Below are 23,847 nucleotides of genomic sequence, written 5' to 3'. Positions count from 1 at the left end.
TCACTTACTATTTTCACAGAGAAAAATTATTTGGGTAGGAGAGCAAAAATATTATGGAGTGTTATTTTTTTATCAAATGCCATGCCAATGAAAAATTAATGATCATTATTTTCTAGGAATTTATGTTTGAAGCACAATTAAGATACAGAGAGATATAGTGGATCTATAAGTCTTTATTAAAATTAAATTTCTTATATTTTCTTCTTCCAAATATGGATGAGTAATAGCTACTATTTAATGTGGCTTTCTGGTTGTAAGAAGAATGAATTCCCAATTTATATTTGGTCAGGGAATACTTCAAATAACTATTCAACCCTTCAGAGTTCATGAATGAGAGAAGATTTGAAGTTTTAAAAAAATCAGGAAGGAGGAAGCTAAAGACAAGAGATTGTCAATTGTCATTATAATGGAGACTAAATATAATTTTATTAATGATTAAAAAAAGACTTGTGGAAAAATGTCTGGCAAATGATCTCTCTTTTCAAATTTAATAACCAAAATGATAATATGCCTAATTTTTATTGATACAATTACTTTAATTAATAAGTTGAATACAATTGAAAACTAAAATGAAATAAAATCACTAATTAAAAATAAATTGTATCTGCTTTGTATTTGGCATAAGGAAATGATGGGTTAGGAATTAACTGTGCTAGTGAATTCTGTTCTTTAGGGGCATAAAATCAATAATTGGTTTCTATTCTTTCTGGTACCTCATTTTTCTATTTCATAATATGTAGAGGTTTTAAATTTCTGTCTTATAGTAAAAATAGCAGGTTTTTTTGGGTGGAGGACATAATTTTCTTCATTTTCTAAGAAATATTACATTATCAATATTACATTTTGATGGACAATTCATAAGAGAAGGTCTTCCTATTTCTCCAGTCTTTGTGTAAATAATGTGATTATGAATGTGCTTTATTATTTTTATGTAACATTAAATGTCTTACAGGATTAATGTAATATTGTCTGTACTTTCTCAGAAACTCTAGAAACTTGATCTTTTGTTGCTTTTATTGTTTCACAGAGTTCAATTACCTCCCTGAACAGCAAATTGCCATAAGGCCAAAATGTGATTTAGTTGAGTCACAGGTTCCCATTAGGCAAATAAAATAGTTGTCAGGGTTGATTTTCTTTCTCTACCTAAACACACATTGAAACATAATTTGTTGAATCATTTGATCATTTAGCTTTTTAGTAATCCAGATTAGCAAAAGCAAAAAAAGAATTGTGGCTTATTTACCAACATATGTTTTCGAGGTTGAAGAAGATAATAAATTTTATAAAGTTCCTCCAAACTAAATCTTCATAGAACTTAGTACTTAGTTCTGTCAATGTATTAGAGTCAGACAACAAAAAATAATTGGAAAATGTGCTTCAGGACTAATAAGCAAGTGGCCAAAAATTTGTAGATTCCTCAGAAACCTCATGGCTTCGAGGCATGAAACTTTCTTCAAGAAGAGAAAAATGGAAGGCACTGGGTATCGCAAACTTGGCAACAACATTATAAGAAGCACTATTGATTAATACAGATGTATATACATATACATGTGTGTATTCATACATAAGTAGATACAGACACATACACATGCATATATACATATAAATGTATATATTTAGTTCAAACTTCTAATTTGATCATTGTGGGGAAACCTGGTTTAGAATCTCTCTCCATGGATGGGGATAAACAACTAATCTCTTATTATAGGACTGTACTACTACTACTACTTCTTAATAACAATAGCTAATATTTACATAATGTTTAATATGTGTCAGAAGATATGCTAAATTCTTTACCATTATAATCTTGAGTCTTTCAATCAAGATGGAACATAGGGGTTGTTATTATTGTACTTTTTCACAGATGAGGAAACTGAGGCAAATAGATTTGCCCAGGTTCACAAAGCTAGGAAATATCTGAGGTCCCAAATGAACTATAAGCTTACCAATGTTGCCAGGAACAGTGAGAGGTTAAATTAATTGTCCGTGGTCAGTATGGTATATATTAGTAACTGGATTTGAACCAAAGGTTTTCTGTCTCCAAATGTGGCTTTCTTTCCAATATGACTTAAGTCTATAAGGTGTAGACTTTAGATCTTAACAAACAAGAAATGACTGGTTACCATGAGGGAGTCATCTCAGTAGTGGTCCTTCATGTTTCATCAGATTAACATGGGTTAGAAAATCTAACCTTTTGGAATTAATCATGGGTTAGAAAATCAAATAATCAATTTGCTTTTTTAAATTTTCAGCATTTAGCATAATAACTAATTAAATATTGGTGTCTAATAAATATTTATTTATTGATTGATAAATTAGATAAATTAGAAGAAAAGATAAAAATGAAAATGAACTATGACATGTACTGATAACAGCTCCATACTGACTTATTCTACTGAGTTATTCAAACAAATTCATCAAATATTTATTAAGTGCCACTATGATTAAGGCTGGGTTTTATAGTGCAGTTTCAAGTTCCAGAGTTGGGATCAAAAAGACTTGAATTCAAATCCTCTTGTAAGCACTAGGGAACAATAGGTAATAGGTAGTATCTACCCATCTTCTAGGTTTTTGTGAGGATTAACAGACCTAATATATGTACGGTGTTTTTCAAAGTTTAAAGTATTATGTAAATACTATTATACATCTTATTACTATTACTGGTATTAATAGGGAAAATAAAAATAAATACTTTCCTCAAGAAGTTTACAACATTTTGATGTTGTAAAAGTGTGAAAAGGATAAAAGAAATGATATTTGCTGTTGTTCAGTTGTTCAATTGTATCTGAGTCTTTGTGACTTCATTGGACACACCAGGTTTTCTATCCTCAAATATCTTTTGTAGTAAATCCAAGCTTATTTCATTGTTTCTATAACACTATCCATCCATCTAACCCTCTGCTGTCACTTTTTCCTTTTGCCTTCAATCTTTCTAAACATCAGGGTCTTTTCTAGTGAGTTGCTTCTTCTCCTTATAGGGCCAAATTATTTTGGCTTCAGCTTCAGTAGTTGATCTTTCAGTGAATTCCTTTTGATCTCTTTGCTGTCCAAGGGACACTCAACAGTCTTCTCCAGCACCACAATCTGAAAGTGTTAATTCTATGGCACTCTGGTTTCCTTATAGTCCTACTCTTAACAGTTCTAATGGAAAGACCATAGATATACACTAATCCCATTATCTATAGAGGTCTAACTGGTGAATCATAGTAATGAGATTAAAAGGGCCCAGAAATTGTCAGGAAAAGAAAAATTTACAAGAAATCAGAATTTCAATATTTCCATCTTTTTGACCAGTACAAAACTAAGGACAGCAATAGTTCTGAATATTAACTCATTTGCAAAAATTCTATAGAGAAGGAGGGGGGGGAATGGAATCTTTGAAATCCCTCAAAAGCAACAAAAATCAATGGCAGTTAAAACAAATTACCTGGAAAAAATTCAGCATGTAACTGAATCTTATAAAAAATTATCCTAAGAACATTTCAAGAAAGATCTGGAAGGAGGAAAATAAAGAGATCAAAATGGAATAGTTTTGTCCATATTTCAATAGCAAATTATTGTTATCACTAAAAGACAATAGGGCTACCATGTTACAATCTCAACTCCTCATAACCTGATATTCTATTTGAAGATGTGGAGATGACATTACATGAAATGAGTACAGGAAGAAGACCTGAATCACATCAGGCACACACTGGATAAATTCCTTCTGGAGATAAAATGATTTTTATAGTCTTGAAAGATTAGTTCTCAATATGTCTGTTAGAAAGAACCTAATAAATAAAAGATAAAGGCCATTAACTTTCTTCCTACTGAAAAATAAAACAATTGAGAGGATATTAATAACTCCTGACTTATAAATCTACTTTCTAATAGTTTTCTAAATATTTATGTCAATGATCTCCATATAACAAGAATATCCTTGATGAAAGTTTTCCATTTCACTTTTGGTCTTCAAGTAAATGCTAGATAACTTTTTTCTATGATGTTATGATTTAAAAATATATTAACCTAGAATTATGTTTATTTTCTTCTTTAGATTGTTGAGTAATATTCTATTTGATTCAAATTTGCATGTATATATAACATATAAATACAAATGAATAAAATTATATTTACATATATACCTACACACACACTCATATATATATATATATATACATATTTATGTATATCTATATATGTATATATATATATGTATAGGGTTAAAAGTATCCCTCCCTATATATTCTCTCCTTCAACAAATGCCTTCCTTACAGATAAAGGTATTGGAAGAATAACATGAGATAACTTTTTATATTTTTAAGAAATCTGATTGTTAGTATTAAGCAGTGCACAAAAATGTGTCCAGTATGAAATACAAATCAGAGAATTTCCTATAAATGATGGGATCCAGGTGTCTTGCTTTTACAATTGATGCTGTGTGTGCTGAGTGAAGCTTTAGTCTCTAGAGCCTCTTTAAACACAAAACCCATCGAAACAGTAGGACCCAACTACTCATTGAAGAATAATCAAGTGATGAAAATTTCTGCCATCCATACTTTAATTTGGATTATCAATCCATCAGCATGTATTATCCAAATCAATAATCAGGTGATCTCAGAATTGAGTTATGATGAAGAAAGAGGTTTGTATTGTATTTGAGAAATTGGTAATTTTTAATAAATTGAAGCTGTTTCTGATCATAGAGGGGCAAAACACTCAAATATCTGCCTTTTTAGTAATATATCTCCATTTATGTCAATTAATTGTACATATTGGAACATCATAAACTCCAAAATAAAAAAAAATCTGGCAAACCAAAGGACAATGAAGAGATAGATATTCAGTGGGTTTGTTGGCTTTAGCAGATTTGATATGATGACACATATAAGATATGCATAAAAATATAATCTAGGAAATGTTTAGAAAAGATGGTTGATTATTAAGAGCAAGGATCATGTGAAGAATTCAAATATTAGAAACCACATTATTTTAGAAGAGTTAGAGGAAAATCTAGCCTATCATGTGACTCCTCTATGTAGAATGAACTGGAAAATGTGAATGAGAGAAGAGGTATCCTTTTTGATGAACCAATTGAAATATTAAAAGTATTTTGTAAAAAATATTGATACATAAGTTTTATGCCAAAAAATATTAAATATAGGCAGCTAGGTGGTGCAATGGATAGAGCACTGGCCCTGGAGGCAGGAGGACTTGAGTTTAAATACAGCTTCAGACATTAATAATTATCTAGCTGTGTGACCTTGGGCAACTCAACTTCATTGCCTTGCTAAAATCCAAAAGAAACAAACAAAAAGAAAATCTTAAATCATGAATCAGAGTTGTTTAATCTTTGTTAATTTACTATTGTTTCTAATACTCTAGCCAAATAAATCCCTTTGGGGAAAAAAATGAAGTTACACATATGTTACTAATATTATCTTTTAAAGCCATGGTAAAGCAAGGTAATAAAAAAGTACAAATCTGTTAGAGCAGACAAGAAGTGGTTTTTATTTTCCAACTTTCTCCAGTGTTTTTTTTTTTTGCAAGGCAATGGGGTTAAATGGCTTGCCCAAGGCCACAACAGCTAGGTAATTATTAAGTGTCTGACCTCCGATTTGAACTCAGGTACTCCTGACTTCAGGGCCAGTGCTCTATCCACTGCACTACCTAGCCGTCCCCTCTCCAATGTCCTTTAACTGAATTTTAAGATAAAAATGTTGTGTTTTTATGGTCAGTAAACTCCAGAAGAGCTTACTTTTGTTAGTAAATTTTACTTATATTACAAGATACAATGGGCACTGTCATAAATCCCAATGACATCTTAACCTTGCGACCTGTTTAAAGTCATGGACAGATCTTTTAGAGTAGAAGTTTTTTGCTATTTTTTCTGTGTCATGGACAACTTTGGCAGTCTAGTGAATCCTTTGGACCCCTTCTCAGAAAAAAAGTCTTTTCAATATATAAAACAAATTAGATGATTACAAAGGAAACTAATTATTTTGGAGTAAAGATGCCTTTTTCCCTTTTTCCATGTTCACAGATACTTAACCTTCAATGTTTAATAAAAGGGATATTTCTGAGAAGGAAGGGAGGGGATCATTTGTAATAAACATTGAACTTGGAGTGAAGAGAACAGTTTTCAAATGCAGTGCCCAATATTTAGTGTCTATGTGACACTGGTCAAAAAATTCATCTTTTTCTCACCAATGAATGGAATTAATAATATTTATATTTCCACTTGTATTGTGATACAGGTCCAGTGAGGAAAGTGATTTATAGATATTTTACAAATATATTATTAAATATTATAATTATATTGGTGTTAGTGGAGAAGTGATGGACGTCATCTAGAGACATTTTTTACTAATCAAAAATGATTCACTTTGTATCATTGGTTCTAGATTCCTTTCCTGCTTCATTTGTTAACAAAAATTCAAATGAAAAAGTCAGACACAAGTTGTCATTTTTTCCTCTATTAAAATAATCCTAGCATGGAAGAGAGCCACTGGAATAAAAGCCTTATGAAAGATGTTTCATGGGAATTGCATTTTTAATGAATTCATTTAACTGAAGGTTACAAAGTTCTTTTGATTTTCAAAAAAGAAATTGCAAGTTAGTGATCTTTCCATCATTACATAAATAAATTGGGCAGTTGTGGAATCCATATAAATCCTTATAGGTTATTAATGGACCATTTAGTAATTTGCTAGATAGTTACTGATAATACAGCAAGATGGTCTTGGTGAAATTAAAATTTTTCCATGATTTGGTAATTTGTTCACACTTAAAATTCTGATTTTTGGAATTCAAACCAATTTGCCATTTCCCCCTCTCCCCTCCCCCCTTTAAAGCTCTTAGCTAAGTGAATCAAAAAGATCTTTTTGTTGTTGATGTTACTACATAATAGAATCTTGCCTAAAGTCATCCTCTGAGGTCTCATTGTGATGCGGAATTAGCCCCAGATCCTCCCAGCCTATGCCAGGAGAACATAAATACTAGCAGGTCCTTCCAAGGTTTTGAGTATAGGCCTGCAGATGGATTCTGTATCTGTGGTCCAGGAACATGCTTAAGTTTAAAGGGGCTCTTTGCCAGATAACCAAGCCTTCAAACTACTTCTATCATTATGTGGCCTGTATGCTGAGAAAAATGATGGTGGAAGAAGAGATTGTGATTTCAGAGAAATCACTGAGAAATATTTTTAGATTTATTTTCATTTATGTTCATGGGTAACTGGAGTTTGTCTATTTTATCATCATTTGCCCACATTTTTGCCAGAGTATAAATTACATTCTACTTTTAAAAACTGTTAACATTGGTAATGACTAGTATTCATGTTTTCTGATACTTCCACTGACAATCTGTCCTATGTACAACTTGTACAAATCTCTCTCATCTATCACTTTTGTCACATTGTTACTGCCTTGTTGTATTTGAAATTATTCTTCAATGCAAAAAAATATAAACTCTAAACTCCTTAGTCAGTGCTTTCTACAATATAGCTGTTACCCATCTTTTTAGATTTATCTCTTTTCCTTTTTTATTATTTGAAGTAGTTAAACTGAGCTTCCCACTGTCCCCAGAATATATCTTACCATTTGCTGCCTCTTCCTCTTTGTGTAAGTCATTTCCTTTGCCTGAATGTACCAAGCATTTGTGGTTAATGTGTATAAAAACCACTACATTTACTCATGCACGTGATCTTTATTTTCTAAAGTCAATTGTTAATTTAACTGTCCTCATTAGGAGTTTTTGTTGCAGCAAGATATTTCACACTAAATTAGAATTGGGAGCAAAAGGTCAAACAGAAGAAAAATGTCCATTTTCAAGCTTAATATCCTGCTTTGATATATGGATTTTCTCAGTGATATTAGGCATTATCTAAATCAATTACCTGAAGAAGAAAAAGCATTAATTTTCTGATTGCTTCTGGACATTATTAAAGTTATATTCTTGTGTTTTTCTTTTTAAAATAAAAAAAATTTACAGACAAGATTTCTCAATCTCACCCTAATTAGAAGAGTAGGGCCATTCATTGACCCAATCCAATTCAGATTATCTGGGCCCTTCCTTAGGCAAATTATTAGCAGTCTAATAATGCTGAACTTCATGTGGATCCCACTGTAGCTCAAAACCCAAGAGAACCCAACCTCAAGATATGTGCCAGCCCCAGCCTATTCCTAGCAGGTATTACAGGTATACAAAACTGTGACTGTGGAAGCCACTAATTTTTTAGTGCCCTGGCAACTCATCAAGACCAGAAATTTCAGAACAATGGTTATTGTGCATTTTTAGGAGAAATTTCCTCATTTGGGAAACTCTATGTTGATTAACATAGATGTAGGACTTCATCTTTCCCACTCTCCCAATATGCACATGAAGGAAAAAACCCTGAAACTCAACACCCAGAAAAAATATGTATATATCTATATCTATATCTATATCTATATCTATATCTATATCTATATCTATATCTATATCTATATCTATATCTATATCTATATCTATATCTATATCTATATATATATCATCTATATACAATTTGTTTTTCAGTTAGGAAGAATATTCTCCTTCCTATACCCCTCCACAAAAAAAGGAAAACAAATTTTTTTTAAAACATAAAAATTCTCATATTGACCATGTTTCAAAAATATACTCAAATCTGCACTCAGAGCCCATCATTTCTCTGACAGGAGTTGGATACTATGTTTAACATAAAACTTCAGATCTTCACTGTCAAATTTGTTTGACTTTATGATTGAGGTCTCACTGTGCAACTTTTTTTCTGATTTCTAATCACTTCACTTGGCTTCAATTTCTACAAATCTACTCATCTTCCTCTAAAGCCATTCCCTTCATAATTTCTTATAGCATAATATTCCATCACATTTATATGCCATAACTTGTTAAGTCATTTCCTTATTGATGGGTACTCTCCCAATTTTCATTTTTTGCCACCATTAAATGAGTGACCATAAACTTTTTAATATTTCTTTTTTTAAAAGAAAGCAAAACATTTTTTCTTTTAATAGTATTTCATTTCCCCCCTCCCCCTCTTTCCAAGATGGCAAGCAATTTGATACAGTTTATACATGTAGAATCATGTTCAACATATTTCTATATTAGTCATGTTGTGAAAGAAAAAACAGAAAAGAAGGAAAAAAATAGGAAAAAAAGGAAAAGTTGCATGCTTTGATCTGCATTCAGACTCCCATAGTCAGATTCCCATAGTTCTTTCTCTAAATGTGAATAGTATTTTCCATCATGAATCTTTTGGAAATGACATGGATAATTTTATTTTTGAGAAGTTAAATCTATCATCATTGATCATAGCATAATGTTGCTGTTACTGGGTACAATATTCTACTGGTTCTGCTCACTTTGCTCATGTCTACATTTTTTTTTCCTGAAATCTTCCTGCTCATCATTTCTTATAGCATGGTAATATTCAATTGCCTTCATAGGCAACAACTTGTTTAGTAATTCCCCAATTAACGGGTATTCCCTAAATTTCCAGTACTTTGACACCACAAAAAGAGCTGATATCATTGTTTTTGAATATATAGGTTATTTTCTCTTTTTTCCAATTTCTTTGTGATTTAATAGGGGTATTGCTGGATTAAAGAGTATGCATGGTTTGGCTGCTTTTTGGGCATAGTTCTAAATTGTTCTTCAAATGGTTGGCTCATTTCACAATTATACCAACAATGTTCCATTTTCCCCACATTTTGAACAATTATTGTTTTTTCCTTTTCTATCAGAGAAGTCAATTTGATAGATGTGAGGTAGTATCTCAGAGTTGTTTTAATTTGCTTTACTCAGTAATGATTCATAGCATTTTTTTCATTTGACTATGCATTGCTTTAATTTTATATCCACTGACCCTTTATCAATTGGTAAATGACTTGTATTGTCATAAATTTGACTCAGTTCTCTATATATTTTAGAAATGATGTCTTTATCAGAAACATTTGCTGTAAAATTTGTTTCCCAGTTTTCTGCTTCCCTTCTAATCTTGTCTGCGTTGGTGTTATTTGTTCAAATACTTTTTAATTTAATAAAAATTATCCATTTTGCATTTCATAATACTCTGTTTCTCTTGCTTGGTCACAAATACTTCTATTCTTCATAAGCAGGTAAACTATTCCTTGAAAGCAGTAAGTTGTCTAGCAGAGAAGAGAACTGAAATGAGTAGCAGTTCCCTAAAGCTTCTATATGTTTCACATAATGTAGAATTAAAAAAGGGATTTAACATCTTAGTGGCCTGCACATAAACCACTAAGTAGGGTTGCTTGAGATACATTAGCAGATAAATCTAAGCATCCAGCAAATTTTGGGGGAGGTCAAAATGCTTTGGGAAGATCCCAGTACTCCAAAGTAGGTTATCATAATAAAAGGTTACTAGAATATCAAGTTTTAAGCTCCATTTAGAGAATTCACAATAGGTTGATTGAGAGAAGAGATTTGCAACTTACCAAAATAGTCTGGAAAATTAGGCATCAGTAAAAGACATTCTTTTTACTTAACCAAAAATTACAGGAGAAGTTATCCTCAGCCCCAGTCTATAAGTAAAAGGAATTTGAATGCATACAGTTGCAGGCAAAAATAGACACAAGAAACTATTAAATTAAGAGCAAGACAATAATGATCACTGATGGTTCCTGGTTCATTCTTTATTCTTGGAATAGTTACTCCTAATAACCTCTATCAAATATTCATTTGGTCAACTTATTTCATCTTGAATCTTGATTGTTCCATATAGCCTTCCAATCTTGGGATATAATTTTGTTTGCAATTTCTGGAAAAGACCACACCCAGTGCTGTTTTGGAAGCGTTTTCTTCCCAATAGATGAACTTCCCAAGTTCCAAGTCACTCACAGTTAATTATATTTAAATAGAATTTTCTTCATCTTTTATAATATCCTTCCTTCTTATTTACTCCTCTGTCTTCTTCCTTTTCCCATCTATTTCCCTGTTGTGTGAAATGGTTTTTTTTTGTATCCAACTTTCTTTGACAAATTCATATCAGAGGGATATTCAAGTATCAGTCCTTCCCCTGACCTTTTCTTCTTTGTATGTATTTCTACTTTTATGCCTCATTTATCCTTTCCCCCCTCTTTCATTCTTTTAAAAAATATCATGAATATATAATGAAATGACTTTCAGTTCCTCTAATTAGAATTTTTCTCTGACTCCTTATGAAGATGGACTCAAGTATCATCTTCCATTATTTGAATGTAAACAATTTATCTCTTTTTAATCCTTTGTGATTATTGGCTGTTTACCTTTTGACATTTCTCTTGACTTCTGTCTGTATAGCAAAGTTTAACTATAGGATTTTCTAGATCATTAGGAACTCTTAAAAGTCCTCTTTTCATTAAGGTTTCATTTCCTCCTCTTCCTCCATAGATTTGTATTCAATTTTGCTGAGTAAGCTATTCTTGGTTATTAGCCTAAATGATTTTGTCTTTTGGAATATTATATTCCAAGCTTTCTATTCCTTTAAAGAGGTGGCTACTAAATCATTTTCATTCCTGACTGTGCTTCCTCAACACATACATATATATACATACATATGTGTATATATGTGTGTGTACATATTATATATATATGTATATATATATATTTTTTTTTGTTCTTTGACCACTACTAAATTTTGATATCTCCCAAGAGTATGATCTGGTCTCTTTTTTCTTCTGCCTCTGCATTGTCTTCTTTGGTGAGGTCATTAGCTCCTTTTTGTTCAATTTCTATTTATATGATTCCCAGATCTTCATATTCAACCATAGTTCTTTCCCCTGAACTCCAGCCTCTCACCATCAATTGCCACTTGGACTTTACAAACTGGAAAGCTTCTAGATAACTCAAACTCAATATGTCTGAAACAGAATGCATTCTGTTTGCTCTCAAACTCTCTGCTCTCCAAAATCTTTTATACTTTTGAAGTCTTTACCTGATTGTCATCCTCATCTCCTTTATTTTCACTTCAGATAGCCAATCCTTTGTCAAATTTTGTTGTTCACAACAAATATTCACAGATTTCTCATATGTATGATCTTCTTTCCATTCTAGGGACTATTTATTTATTTAATTGCCTCTTGCCTTGATTTTTGCAATGACTTTCTTTCTCATTAGTCTCCCTAACTCAGATATCTTCTCATTCTAATTGATCTTCCAAATACCTGCCATAATAATTTCCCTAAAGTATAGTCCTCAAACTTCTCTGATGGACTTATGATAAAGATTGTTATCTATCTCAGAGACTGCACTGAAGGACTTTTTTCCCTCTCACTTTATTTTTCTTGAGGTTTCTTTATCTTTGTGGGAGGAGACGGGATTATGTTTATTTCTAAAATACTACTGTAGTAATGTAAAAATAAAAAAATTGAAAAAACAAACCAAAGTGATTTTTACATAATGTGAATGTCTCCAACCATCCACCTCCCTTAATATTTATAAATAAAATACTTTTATGAAAGTCATAAAATGTATAAAATAAAGATATATTAAATAATATACCATGATAATCAATAGAATAATGAAAAGTAAAGCTAATGATAATGTATTCAATGATCTGAACAATGAAGTTAACATAGGTATAGAGTATATTGACCCTGCCCCATCCAATGCATTTAGCCTTTACCACTGATGGTTGACTGTACAACTATTTTTTTTAATGAAACTAAGGAAAGATAATTTGAATAGTAGCTTCCTCCTACATGTATCTGACAATAGCAATCAGTATTATCTTTTAGAATTCTTTATATATATGTCAAATATATACAATGCAAATTTATATAATGTAAAAACTCTCTACAGAAAATAATGTATAGGTCTCATTATGTCAGCTCTCTACTCAAAATATTCTATCAATTCTCTCATACTTCAAGATTAAATATATCTTCCTCCCTCTTGTGACTTTTATAAGCCTTCACTAAATGAGTCCGTCAGACCTTTTTTTAGTAAATATTCTACCATCTCTGCGATTTAGCATTTAATGCAATGCCTGAAAGTCCTTATATGATCTAATTCAAAAGATAACTCATATAATATATTAATTAAAATATTTTTAAGCCCTCTGAGGTAGGTTAATTAACAACCTTAAAGGGTTATTAAGAGAATTCCTGTTTTCAAGGAATTTATAGTCTTTGAGGGGAAGAATAGGACAAACACAGCTATTAAATAAAATGACAGCTCAGAATATGATACATGCCTAAGAGAGATAATATAATAAGATAAATGCATACACGGGGAAAATCAAATAAAGGAGAGAATATATTGAAGTGGAGAAATAATAGAAGTTGAAACACTGGAAATAGAATTTTGATGGATGAGTAAGATATTGGATGGCATTATGTGACAAGGAGAGAGAAGGGGGAAGAATATTCTGGACATATAGTTCAGAATAAGAAAGTATGGATGAGAAGGATAAATTAAGTCTTAATTTAAATTGTTGGAGATGGTGTGATACAGAGGCTTCAGTGAAGAATGCAATAGAGAAGATCAGAGGTCTGTGTTTTAGTTTGTTTCTGTTTGAATATATAGACTGATAATATTGTAATATATTATATTGGTAAGCATTAAGATGTTGATGATATTGTTGTATGATAGTGATGAGAACTGGCTCCACTCAAGATTGGGGTTCAAGTGCTAGGTCAGACACATATTGGATTGTGACTAGTCAATCACACTAGACACAGGTCTAGTTTTTATATATGTTATTTATATAATAACATAATAATTAAACATATGAGGTATATGCTTTATTTATATTACTTTTAAATGTAATATGAATCTATAATTTTTGATGCAATAAAGCAATTAGATAAGGCAATCATTATTTAAAATGACTAAATGAAAATTCCAGAATGGTTTTGTAGCTTGGCTGAAATTGCAAATCCAAAAGACAAAGACTGAAACCAAGTCTTACTGGGGTAGTAGTGCATATGAGTATCATTTGATACGAAGAACACAACAGTCCACATGAATGTCAGGCAATTAATTTTAAGTTCCAAGAGGGCAGGATTTATTTATCTTTATAGATCCATAAGGACCTATCACAGTTCTTTGTACATAGTAAAAGCTTAATATTCTCTATTGGAGAAGGAAATGGCAAACCACTCCATTATATTTGCCAAGAAAACCCCATGGACAGTATGGTCCATGAGATCATGAAGTATTGGACACAATTAAGTGACTGAACAATAACACAAGCTTAATTGTACCATTACTGAATAGATGAATGTCTATTACTATTGTCAGTGATTAAATAAAAAATTTTTTCAGCAAATGGAGTTATGTTTATTAGTAGTATTCATAATATTATTGAATGGAAATTATGATAAAATTGTACCTTATCCAAATTAGCCATGTTGTCATTATTCACTCATGCAAATAGGATAAAAACTAACACTTGCAACAATGAAAACAATAATAATAACTAGAAGGAATTTTGATTAAATTTCTTAATGGCAATAAAGTAGAAATGAAAACAATAAAAACAAAGGAGCATTTTAAAAAAGACTGGAGGAATTATTTTCTTGTATGTACATATTTGCTTGCATGTTGTCTTCCTCATTAGAGAGTGACCTCCTTGAGGGCAGAGACTATATTTTCCCCCTTTTAGTTCCCAGAGCTTAGCACAGGACTTGGAATATTAGTAGTAAGTGCTTCATAAGTTAGTATTGATTGGCTGACAATTTCTCAGGTATACGTTTTCTTTTGAAGTGACCATAAATATTTTATTGGTCACTTTAATGATGTTTTATTATACTGCTGACATACATGACCATATTGGCTTTGTGGAAAGTCTTTCAAAATTGTTATAAAGGCTTCCCTAGAATCACTCAATTGGAGAATACTATAGCTAGAAGGACCTGTTTGATCATATCATCTGACCCTTTCCTAACCCTGCATTTTGGAGATGAGGAAATTGAGACCCAGCAATAGTATATCTTCTTTCTTAGGCTACAATTCTAACATGAAACTTAGAACAAGATTTTTTTTTGTTAGTAAGCAGAGTGAATTTGTGTTTTCAGGAGAATTTTTTGAAACCATAATAACTATGGCATTCTAAGCAGAAGGGTGACTCCAGAATTTTGAGGAAAAATTAAAATGATTGTAGAAAAGGAATCAAAATGGTGGAAGTGGTGGGACCAAAAGAACTTCTAGCTTTTGTCCTTTGTTATATATTCCATTATTGTCTAGGGTCACCATTTGTACATAGCCAACCAAAAATCTGCAGTAACTATGAAACTGTGCCAGATGGACAGCCTGCTCTCTCAAGTACATTGGCTCCCCCATGCTTCCCTTCTCCATCTGGAGTCTGGTTTGCTGTGCCAACACTGCAGCACTAGGGAGTATTGCTACCTGACTTCTCACTTCTGGACCAGCTCATCTTATCATCTATTTATATTTCACCTCCTGCCATAGCACTCACATGGTTTGTATTAGTTCTTTGCCATTTGCAGGGAACTTGAGAACAGTGGTATTTTCTTCAAGTAGTAGGGAAGGGTAGTAGAATTTTATTTCATTTTTTTCAAGTGAAGAAGATAAGGTACAACCATTTTTTGAGCAAGGCCATACTCTACTTCTATTATAAGGCATCTTGTACCAGTCACATCTTTGATTAGATTAAATGACCCCTGAAATTTCCTTCAGTGACATTTGTTAGGGAAAAAAAGCTTGCTGAGATTCCCTAATACATGTGTTGGCAAACCACTGTTGTTGAGTGATACTGGAGAGGATTTTGGAGCTTCAGAGCCAAGAGAATGACCATGAAGGAAACTTAACATTTCAGAGTGTATCCTTTCATCCCCTGAAATTCATACTTTTATTTTTTATTGAAATTACTTTTCTTATCAGGTGTCAATTGATCCCCTACCAACCCCAGTCCCACTCCTTCTGATTTACAATTTCAAACTACTTTGGGGGTCAGTTCATGGTAAAAAAATTCCTTCATTTACATTTAATAATTTGTCTATTTTAATTCAAAATAATGCTTACTTATTTTATTTTAATTTGAACCCGTTTTTTCTTTTTGACTCTAAAAAGGTGCTTTTGTTTATTGATATTTCTACATTCTGTCATTCTCGTTCCCCCACTCCCTGTTCTACACACCTTTCTAATTAATAGTATCTTGGGTCATATAGAAACACTAGACTATGCAATTTTTCATTCTGACAAGTTGGATTAGCATGGGCTAAAATTGTGAAGAGATGATAATACTTAGGTATATGTAGTATTGGGAGGGAGGAGATAAAATTTGGAAAGGCTTCATGTATGAAGTTTTACTTGAGCTTTGATCTAAGGAGATTCCAAAAGAAAGAAGTTAGAAAGAAATACATTCCAAGTATGGGGGCCTACTAAGTTGTAAATGCACCTAGATATGAGATAGAATGCCTATCTCAGTTTGCCTGAGCCTTGGAGTGCAAAATGGGGAGAAGGGGTGGGTAATGTACATGATGATTTAAAAAGAGAAAAATAATGTTTGACTGGAAAGAGATTCTACTGTCAAATAGAGGTTTTTAGATTTGATCTTAAAGACAATTGGGAGCCACTTGAAGCTTACTGGGCAGGGAGATGATGTGATTAGTCCTATACTTTAGTAGAATCTCTTTGACAGGTTTCTTGAAGAAAGATTAGAGTAGAGAGAGAGAGAGTTTGTGAGGGAAATTAGATTAGTAGTTTCATTGCCCTGAATGGCACTAAATAAATAATTTAATTTGGATAAAATTGTCATTTTTATTATATTAGCTCAACTTAACCATAAGTAATTGATATTTTCCTAATTGCTTAGTTCTGACTTTATTTGTGTGAAAAATGCTTTGTAATTGTGCTCTGCAGGGTTTGTCTTGGGAGTTAGGTTCCCAAGTATTTAATGTCGTTTAAATGAAATTTCTGTATCTCTTGCCCTTGAACTTTGTTGTTCATATATAGAAATGCTGAGGATATATGTGGGTTTATTTTATTTTCTGATATTTATTTTATATACATTGCTGAATTTGATAACTGTTTCAAGTAGTTTTGGGGATGATTTTCTAGGATTCTGTAAGTGTGCCATCATATCTGCAGAGTGAAACTTTTGCTTCCTAATTGTCAATTCTGATTCTTTCAATTTCTTTTTCTTCCCTTTTTGATAAAGCTAATATTTATAATAGTATATTTAATAGAAATAGTGATAATAGACATTCTTATTTCACCACTGATCTTATTGGAAATGTTCCTAGTTTAATCCCCATTTCCTATAATATCTGTTGATGCTTTTAGATATGTATTTATTATTTTAAGAAAACAATATTTTCCCTGCTCTTTAGTGTTTTAATAGGAATGGATGTTGTATTTGTCAAAGAATTTTTCAGCATCTATTGAGATAATCTTATGATTTTGTTGGATGAGAAATGATATATTCAATTATGTTGAGTGTTTTCCTAGTCTTGAATCATCCCTGCCTACCTGGTATAAATCCTACCTGATCATGGTGTATTTCGCTAGTAATAACTTATTATAATCTCTTTGCTAAAATTTTATTTACAATTTTTGCATCAATGTTCATTAGGGAGATTGTTCTATAATTTTCTTGATCTATTTTCATCTTCCTGGTTTAGGTATTAGCAGCATATTGGTTTCACAAAAGGAATTTGGCAGAACTCCTTCTCCTATTTTTAAAAATCATTTATGTAGAATTGAAATTGATAGTTCCTTAAATGTTTGGTAGAATTCACTTGTAAATCCATCTGTAGCTGGAGACTTTTTCTTAGAGTGTTTACTGATGGCTTCTTCAATTTTTTTTTAAATGGGGTTATTTAACTATTTTGTTTCCATTTTGTTAATTTGGGTCGGTATTTTTGTAATATTCATCCATTTTACTAAGGCTATCAAATTTATTGGCATACAGTTGGATAAGAAAACTTTAATTTTCTCCTCGTTGGTGAGTTCACTGCCACTGGTTTTCTTCTTTTATTTTAAATCAGATTAACCAAACATTTATCTATTTTATTGTTTTCTCATAAAACCAGATCAGTTTTATTTAATAGGCCAATGGTTTTCTTGCTCTCAATTTTTTTAATCTCTCCTTTGATTTTCAGAATTTCTAATTTGGTATTTAATTGGACATCTTTTATTTGTTCTTATTCTAGCTTTTTAAAGCTACATACCCAATTCATTGAACTCCGCTTTCTCTATTTAATTCATATAAGCATTGAAGACTTTTCCTCTTATACCCCTAAAACTGTTTTGGCTGCAGCCCATAAATTTTGTAATGATGGCTTTATTATCATTTTCTTGGAAGAAATGATCATTTCTATGATTTGTTGTTTGATTCACTCATTCTTTAAAATTAAGTTATTTAGGGGTGGCTAGGTGGTACAGTGGATAAAGCACTGGCCCTGGAGTCAGGAGTACCTGGGTTCAAATCTGGTCTCAGACACTTAATAATTACCTAGCTGTGTGGCCTTGGGCAAGCCACTGAACCCCATTTGCCTTGCAAAAACCTAAAAAAATTAAGTTATTTAGTTTCCAATTAATTTTAGGTTTATCTTTACATGGCCCTTTATTACATGCAATTTTCATTACATCATGATCTGAAAAGTATTAATTTATTATTTCTGCGGTTCTGCATTTGATTTTAAAGTTTTTATGCCCTAGTACATGGTCAATTTTGGTATAAGTGTCATGTACTGCAGAGAAAAATGTATATTCTTTTCTAACCCCCATTCAGTTTTTTTCCAGAGGTCTACTGTATCTATGTTTTCTAAAATTTTATTCATATTCTTAACTTCCTTCTTGTGTATTTTGTGGTTGGATTTATCTAATTCTGAGAAAGGGATGTTGTGATCCCCTATTATTATAGTTTTGTTGTCTATGTCTCTTTATAATTCATTAAGCTTTTCCTATAAGAATTTGGACACTATACCTCTAGGTGCATATATAATTATTAATTATATAATTTCAATGACTATGGTGCCTTTCAAGAAGATGTATCCCTTCAATGAGATTTATTTTTGCTTGTGCTTTGTCTGAGATCAGGATCATTACCCCTAATTTTATTTTTGGTCCTGCTGAAGCATAATTTATTTGTTTTTATAAGTCTTTTTACCTCTACCCTGTGTGTATCTCAGCTAGGTGGCACAATGAATAGAACACTGGCCTTGGGTTCAGAAGGATGGAAGTTCAAATCTGGCTTCAGACACTTGCCACTTACTAACTGTGTGACCTTGGACAAGTCACTTAACTCTGCCCCGCATCCAGGGCCATCTCCAGTCATCCTGATTCATAACTGTTCACTGGACCCAGATGGCTCTGGAAAAGAAAGTGAGGCTCATGACTTAGCAAAGCTTCCCCTCACTCAAAGACAGTTCATGTGCTTGTCATGGCACAGCCTCCCTGATATCATGGTTTTCTTTGAAAATGAAGGACAAACATTACTATCTCTCTATTTCAAATGTGTTTCTTGTATTAACACATTATAGAATTCTGATTTTTAATCCTTTCTGCTATCAGCTTCTGTTTTATGGGAGAATTCATGCCATTCACATTTATAGTTAAGATTACCAATTATTTCCCTAGATGTTGTCTTTCCCCATTTATACTATTCTCTTTCCTTTCCTCTTATACCACCAATGTTTTATTCTCTTTATCCTTTAACATTTCTCTTAAATTTTAACTTTCAGTTGCTTTCACTTATACCTTCTACCTTCCCTTTTATCAGTCCTTTTTTTCTTTTCTTTCCCTTCCTCCCTCACTGCCCCCTCCCCCTCCCCCTTCCCAGAAGGGTAGGATAGACAATTGGGAATGTATGTTATTCCCTCTCTGGGTCAAATCTATTGAATAGGATTTACTCAGTGTTCATATACTTTCTTCTTTCCTTCTACTATAATATATAGATCTTTGTGCCTCTTCAATTAGTGTTATTTATACACTACTGCCTTCTTTTACTTCTTTTATTGGACCTGATAGAAGTACTATCAATAAAGTAAATTCAATCAAAGATTAATTGATTGGTTGCTTGATTGATTGTTAAACTCAAATTACAACTAATCAAAGTATAATCAGTCAAAGGTTTATTGATTATTTGATTGATTGATAAGCAGCTTTGCCTCATAGAATGAAGCACCTTCTCCTCTTCTGTCTCATTAGAAATATACTTTTTTTTTTTTAGATTTTTTGCAAGGCAAATGGGGTTAAGTGGTTTGCCCAAGGTCACACAGCTAGGTAATTATTAAGTGTCTGAGACTGGATTTGAACCCAGGTACTCCTGACTCCAAGGCCGGTGCTTTATCCACTATGCCACCTAGCCACTCCATAAATATACTTAAGAGTTATGAATCACATCAAGTTATAAAGTGATTACTTTATACATTATCCCTTATTTAAGTACCCTTAGTGGACATACAATCCTAATGAGCCAAAGCATTCTGCTAAACCAAATCATTTCTTGAACCATTTAACACCCCCCTGCCCCCAACATACTCATTTATATTGAACACAAAGTCTCAAGCTAAGCAAAATTCTTTCATGATATTTTCATCTTTAGTCCTTTTAAGTATACTCTCTCCTTTCATCTGTATAGTACTCCATCAATAGCCCTACAGCCCTCCTCAACTAAAATATCAAATACACTCACCTCCACTGCCCTGCCATTAGCTCCCTAAAAGTTGTACTTAAACCCTCATTAACTAAAGTATGTATTAAGGTAAGATTACTTCCTAGTTTCTTTATGTTCCACACTTCTAAGTAAGTTCTATCCTCTGCCCCATGGTACTATAAACCTCTAAGTATTTAGTAAAGTCCCTTCTGATTTAATTAAGTATAGAACCTCTAAGTACTCTAAATACTAGGATACCCTGGGATCTCTCTTAAGAACTTGACAATTGATTGTAATGTATGAGAGATACTGACACAAGACTGCCCATCATAGGATGCCCTCATTAGAGAACCTGCTGAACTCTTTGAGCAAGAAATAATTAAAGTAGGTCAAAGGAAGCATGACATACAAATTTTAAAGTAAACACCCCAGCTTTTCACCTATAGATGACCTGTAGTGGACCATTTTGAGCTCTTATTGTTCTGATCACCTAGTCAGATACACTAATTTGTCTCAAACATAGTGATGTCATTTTGGTCTTCTTAAATTAAAGGATAAGAACCAATCATACCCATACTCTCTAAGTACAATCTTTTTTTTTTAAGGTTTTTGCAAGGCAAATGGGGTTAAGTGGCTTGCCCAAGGCCACACAGCTAGGTAATTATTAAGTGTCTGAGACCAGATTTGAACCCAGGTACTCCTGACTCTAAGGCTGGTGCTTTATCCACTATGCCACCTAGCCACTCCTAGTACAATCTTTTCAATTATATTCAACCCTTTAACTAGCCTAAGAGAAATACAATTTTCTAGTTACAAGTGTTATCTTCCCTTGTAGGGGTGTACACAATTTAAAGTTCTTGACTAACATTTGTTCCCCCCCTTCCAATTACCTTTTTAATGTCTCTTGAGTCTTCTATTTGAAAATTGAATTCTCTGTTCAGTTCTGGTCTTTTTATCAGGAAATTTATCAGGAAATTTCATTGAATATCCATCTTTTCCCCTGACCAAATATGCTGAATTTTTCAGGTAGTAAATTCTTGGCTGTAATCCAAGGTCATTTGTGCTCCAAAATATCATATTCCAGACTCTCTGGTCCTTTAATTTTGAAACTGGTAAATCTTGTGTAATTCTCATTGTATGTACTTTCTAATCTAAATTGTTTCTTTTTTGACTGCTTGTAGTACTTTCCCCTTTATTTGAGAATTTTTGAATTTGACTGTGATAGTCCCTGGAGTCTCTTTCTAGAGGAGTTCTATGTGTTTTTTCAATGGCTATTTTATCTTCTTGTTCTAGATTTGGACAATTTTCCCTGGTAATTTCCTGAAAGATATTTTCCAGTTTCTTTTTTGATCTAGGCATTCTGGTAGATCAATAATTCATAAATTACCTTAAATGGATCTTTTTTCTATCTCATTCATTTTTCCAAAAGGGTACTTTACACATTCTTTAATTTTTTTTCAGCTTTTTGACTTTGATGAAATCTTGGTGTCTTATAGATTTATTGATTTCTATTTGTCTAATTCCAATTTTCAGAAATTTTATTTTCTTCAATTAGCTTTTGTTTCCTTTTCCAGTTGATTAATTTTTAATTTTTTGCTGAGTTGCAGTCCTTTTCTAGTTGATTAATTTTATTTTCTTTGAAAAGTTGCATTCTTTTTCCAGTTGATTATTTTTACTTTTAAAGGTGATGATTTCTTTGGTCAATTTTTCATAATTTTCCTGCATGACTCTCATTTCTTTTTTTTCCATTTTTTTCTTCCTCTCTTCTTTGATTTTTAAATTCTTTTCTGAAAGTTTTTCTTTGAGGTGTTGAATTTGAGTCCAATTCATAGAGTACTTTGAGACTTTCCAAGTAGGTAAATTTTTACCACTTTCTTCTGAGGTGACATTTTTATCATGTTTATCTGCATTTAGCTTTCTTTGAGCTAGTACTCTTTTGTTTTTTTCACTCATTTTGATTGTTTGATTCTGCTCCTGGGATTTAGGGAGTATAGACCCAAGCTTTTTGTGCTTGTGGTTGGGGTCCAATCCCCGGTTTATTTTGGACAAGATGTTGCTTATGTAGCCCAAGCATTGTCTATGCAGAGATTTGTCCAGGCTCTGTCCTGTTCAAGTCTTGTCTTTTGCCCCAGTATTCCCAGGGTTCCAAATTTGTTTGGGATTGGGATCTGCCCAGCTGGCTTGCTATCTATCTACCTGGGACCCATGCTGATGTAAACTTGCCAATACCTGGACTGCACTATGGCTAAAAGCCTCCTTCTGGCTTTCTTGCTCTCCTTTCAAGCTGTGCTTTATTTCTCCACCCTCCCACCCCCAAGAGAGATTTTCACTGGAGATCTTCCTTGATGTGTACAGTTGGAAACTTGTTTTGATCTTGCCATTTTTTGGTGGGATCTGTAACTTTAACATTTGTGAAGAAGCTTCATTTAGCATTGTGTAGGGAAAAGTTCCAGGAGCATGCTAGCTTCACACTGCCATTTTGGCTCTGTCCTCAAAGTTCACTTGACTGAATATTCGATTGAAGATAAAGTAATAATTTTCTTGTGTGGTTTTTAAATTGGCAACTCTCAAGGAGGAGTTTGAGGAGCATTTTGATCAGTAGTGATATTGTAAGTGTGTAAACTCTTTGCAGTGTCTTCTGGTCCTAGTCAGTTCAAAGGTTCAGACATAGTTTTGGGATGATATGAAATACTCATAGACAAAATTATGTAATAAAAATAGCTTTGCTTGGCTACCTTGTAGAAAGGATACTCAACAAGAATATAGCATTAGTTCTTACATATGAACCTTTTTCTTCTCTTCCTTTCCCCTTTCCTCTCATTTCTCTAAGGGAACTTGTCTAGTCAGCAGGGAGTGATGGGTTAAAAGGGGATAATGATTTACCCAAAACTGAGAGATTCCTTGCTGAGGTTCCTTCATATACTGGCCTTTTCATGCCCTGAGAGAACAGAAACTTTTGAGCCAGTAAGTTTACTGAGCCAGTAAGATCTAAGAGAGTTTCTCCTTCCTAATGGGAAAAATAAGTCAAGTTTGATTAGCAGAGATCATAGTACATATTGCTCCTGTGTGATTCCTTTGAATAATAATATTGATTTAGATTTATGTATTGCCTGTTTAATTTATATTTATTGTTATCAACTTCTTACTTTATAATCAGACCTTGAATATGGAATATTTTCTCTCTTTTACCTAGAATAGTGTCATGTACTTGTTTTCATAGCAGTAGAAGTATTAAGAAATTAAGACCAGCTTGAATTTATTAAGTGTTATATGGTTGAATT

At 32.5% G+C, this 23,847-nt stretch overlaps 1 protein-coding gene across 2 annotated transcripts in view; it reads left to right on the top strand.

Moving 5' to 3' along the window:
• The window catches only part of TLL1 (tolloid like 1), a 292,559-nt gene that overhangs the window by 82,503 nt on the left and 186,209 nt on the right, over positions 1 to 23,847 (top strand). The window lies entirely within an intron of this gene.

The sequence above is a fragment of the Macrotis lagotis genome, chromosome 3 (genome assembly GCF_037893015.1).
Source record: "Macrotis lagotis isolate mMagLag1 chromosome 3, bilby.v1.9.chrom.fasta, whole genome shotgun sequence".
Taxonomy (NCBI): Eukaryota; Metazoa; Chordata; class Mammalia; order Peramelemorphia; family Peramelidae; genus Macrotis; species Macrotis lagotis.
The sequence above is the reverse complement of the archived record's forward strand: the minus strand, read 5'-3'. Positions and strand labels throughout refer to the sequence as shown.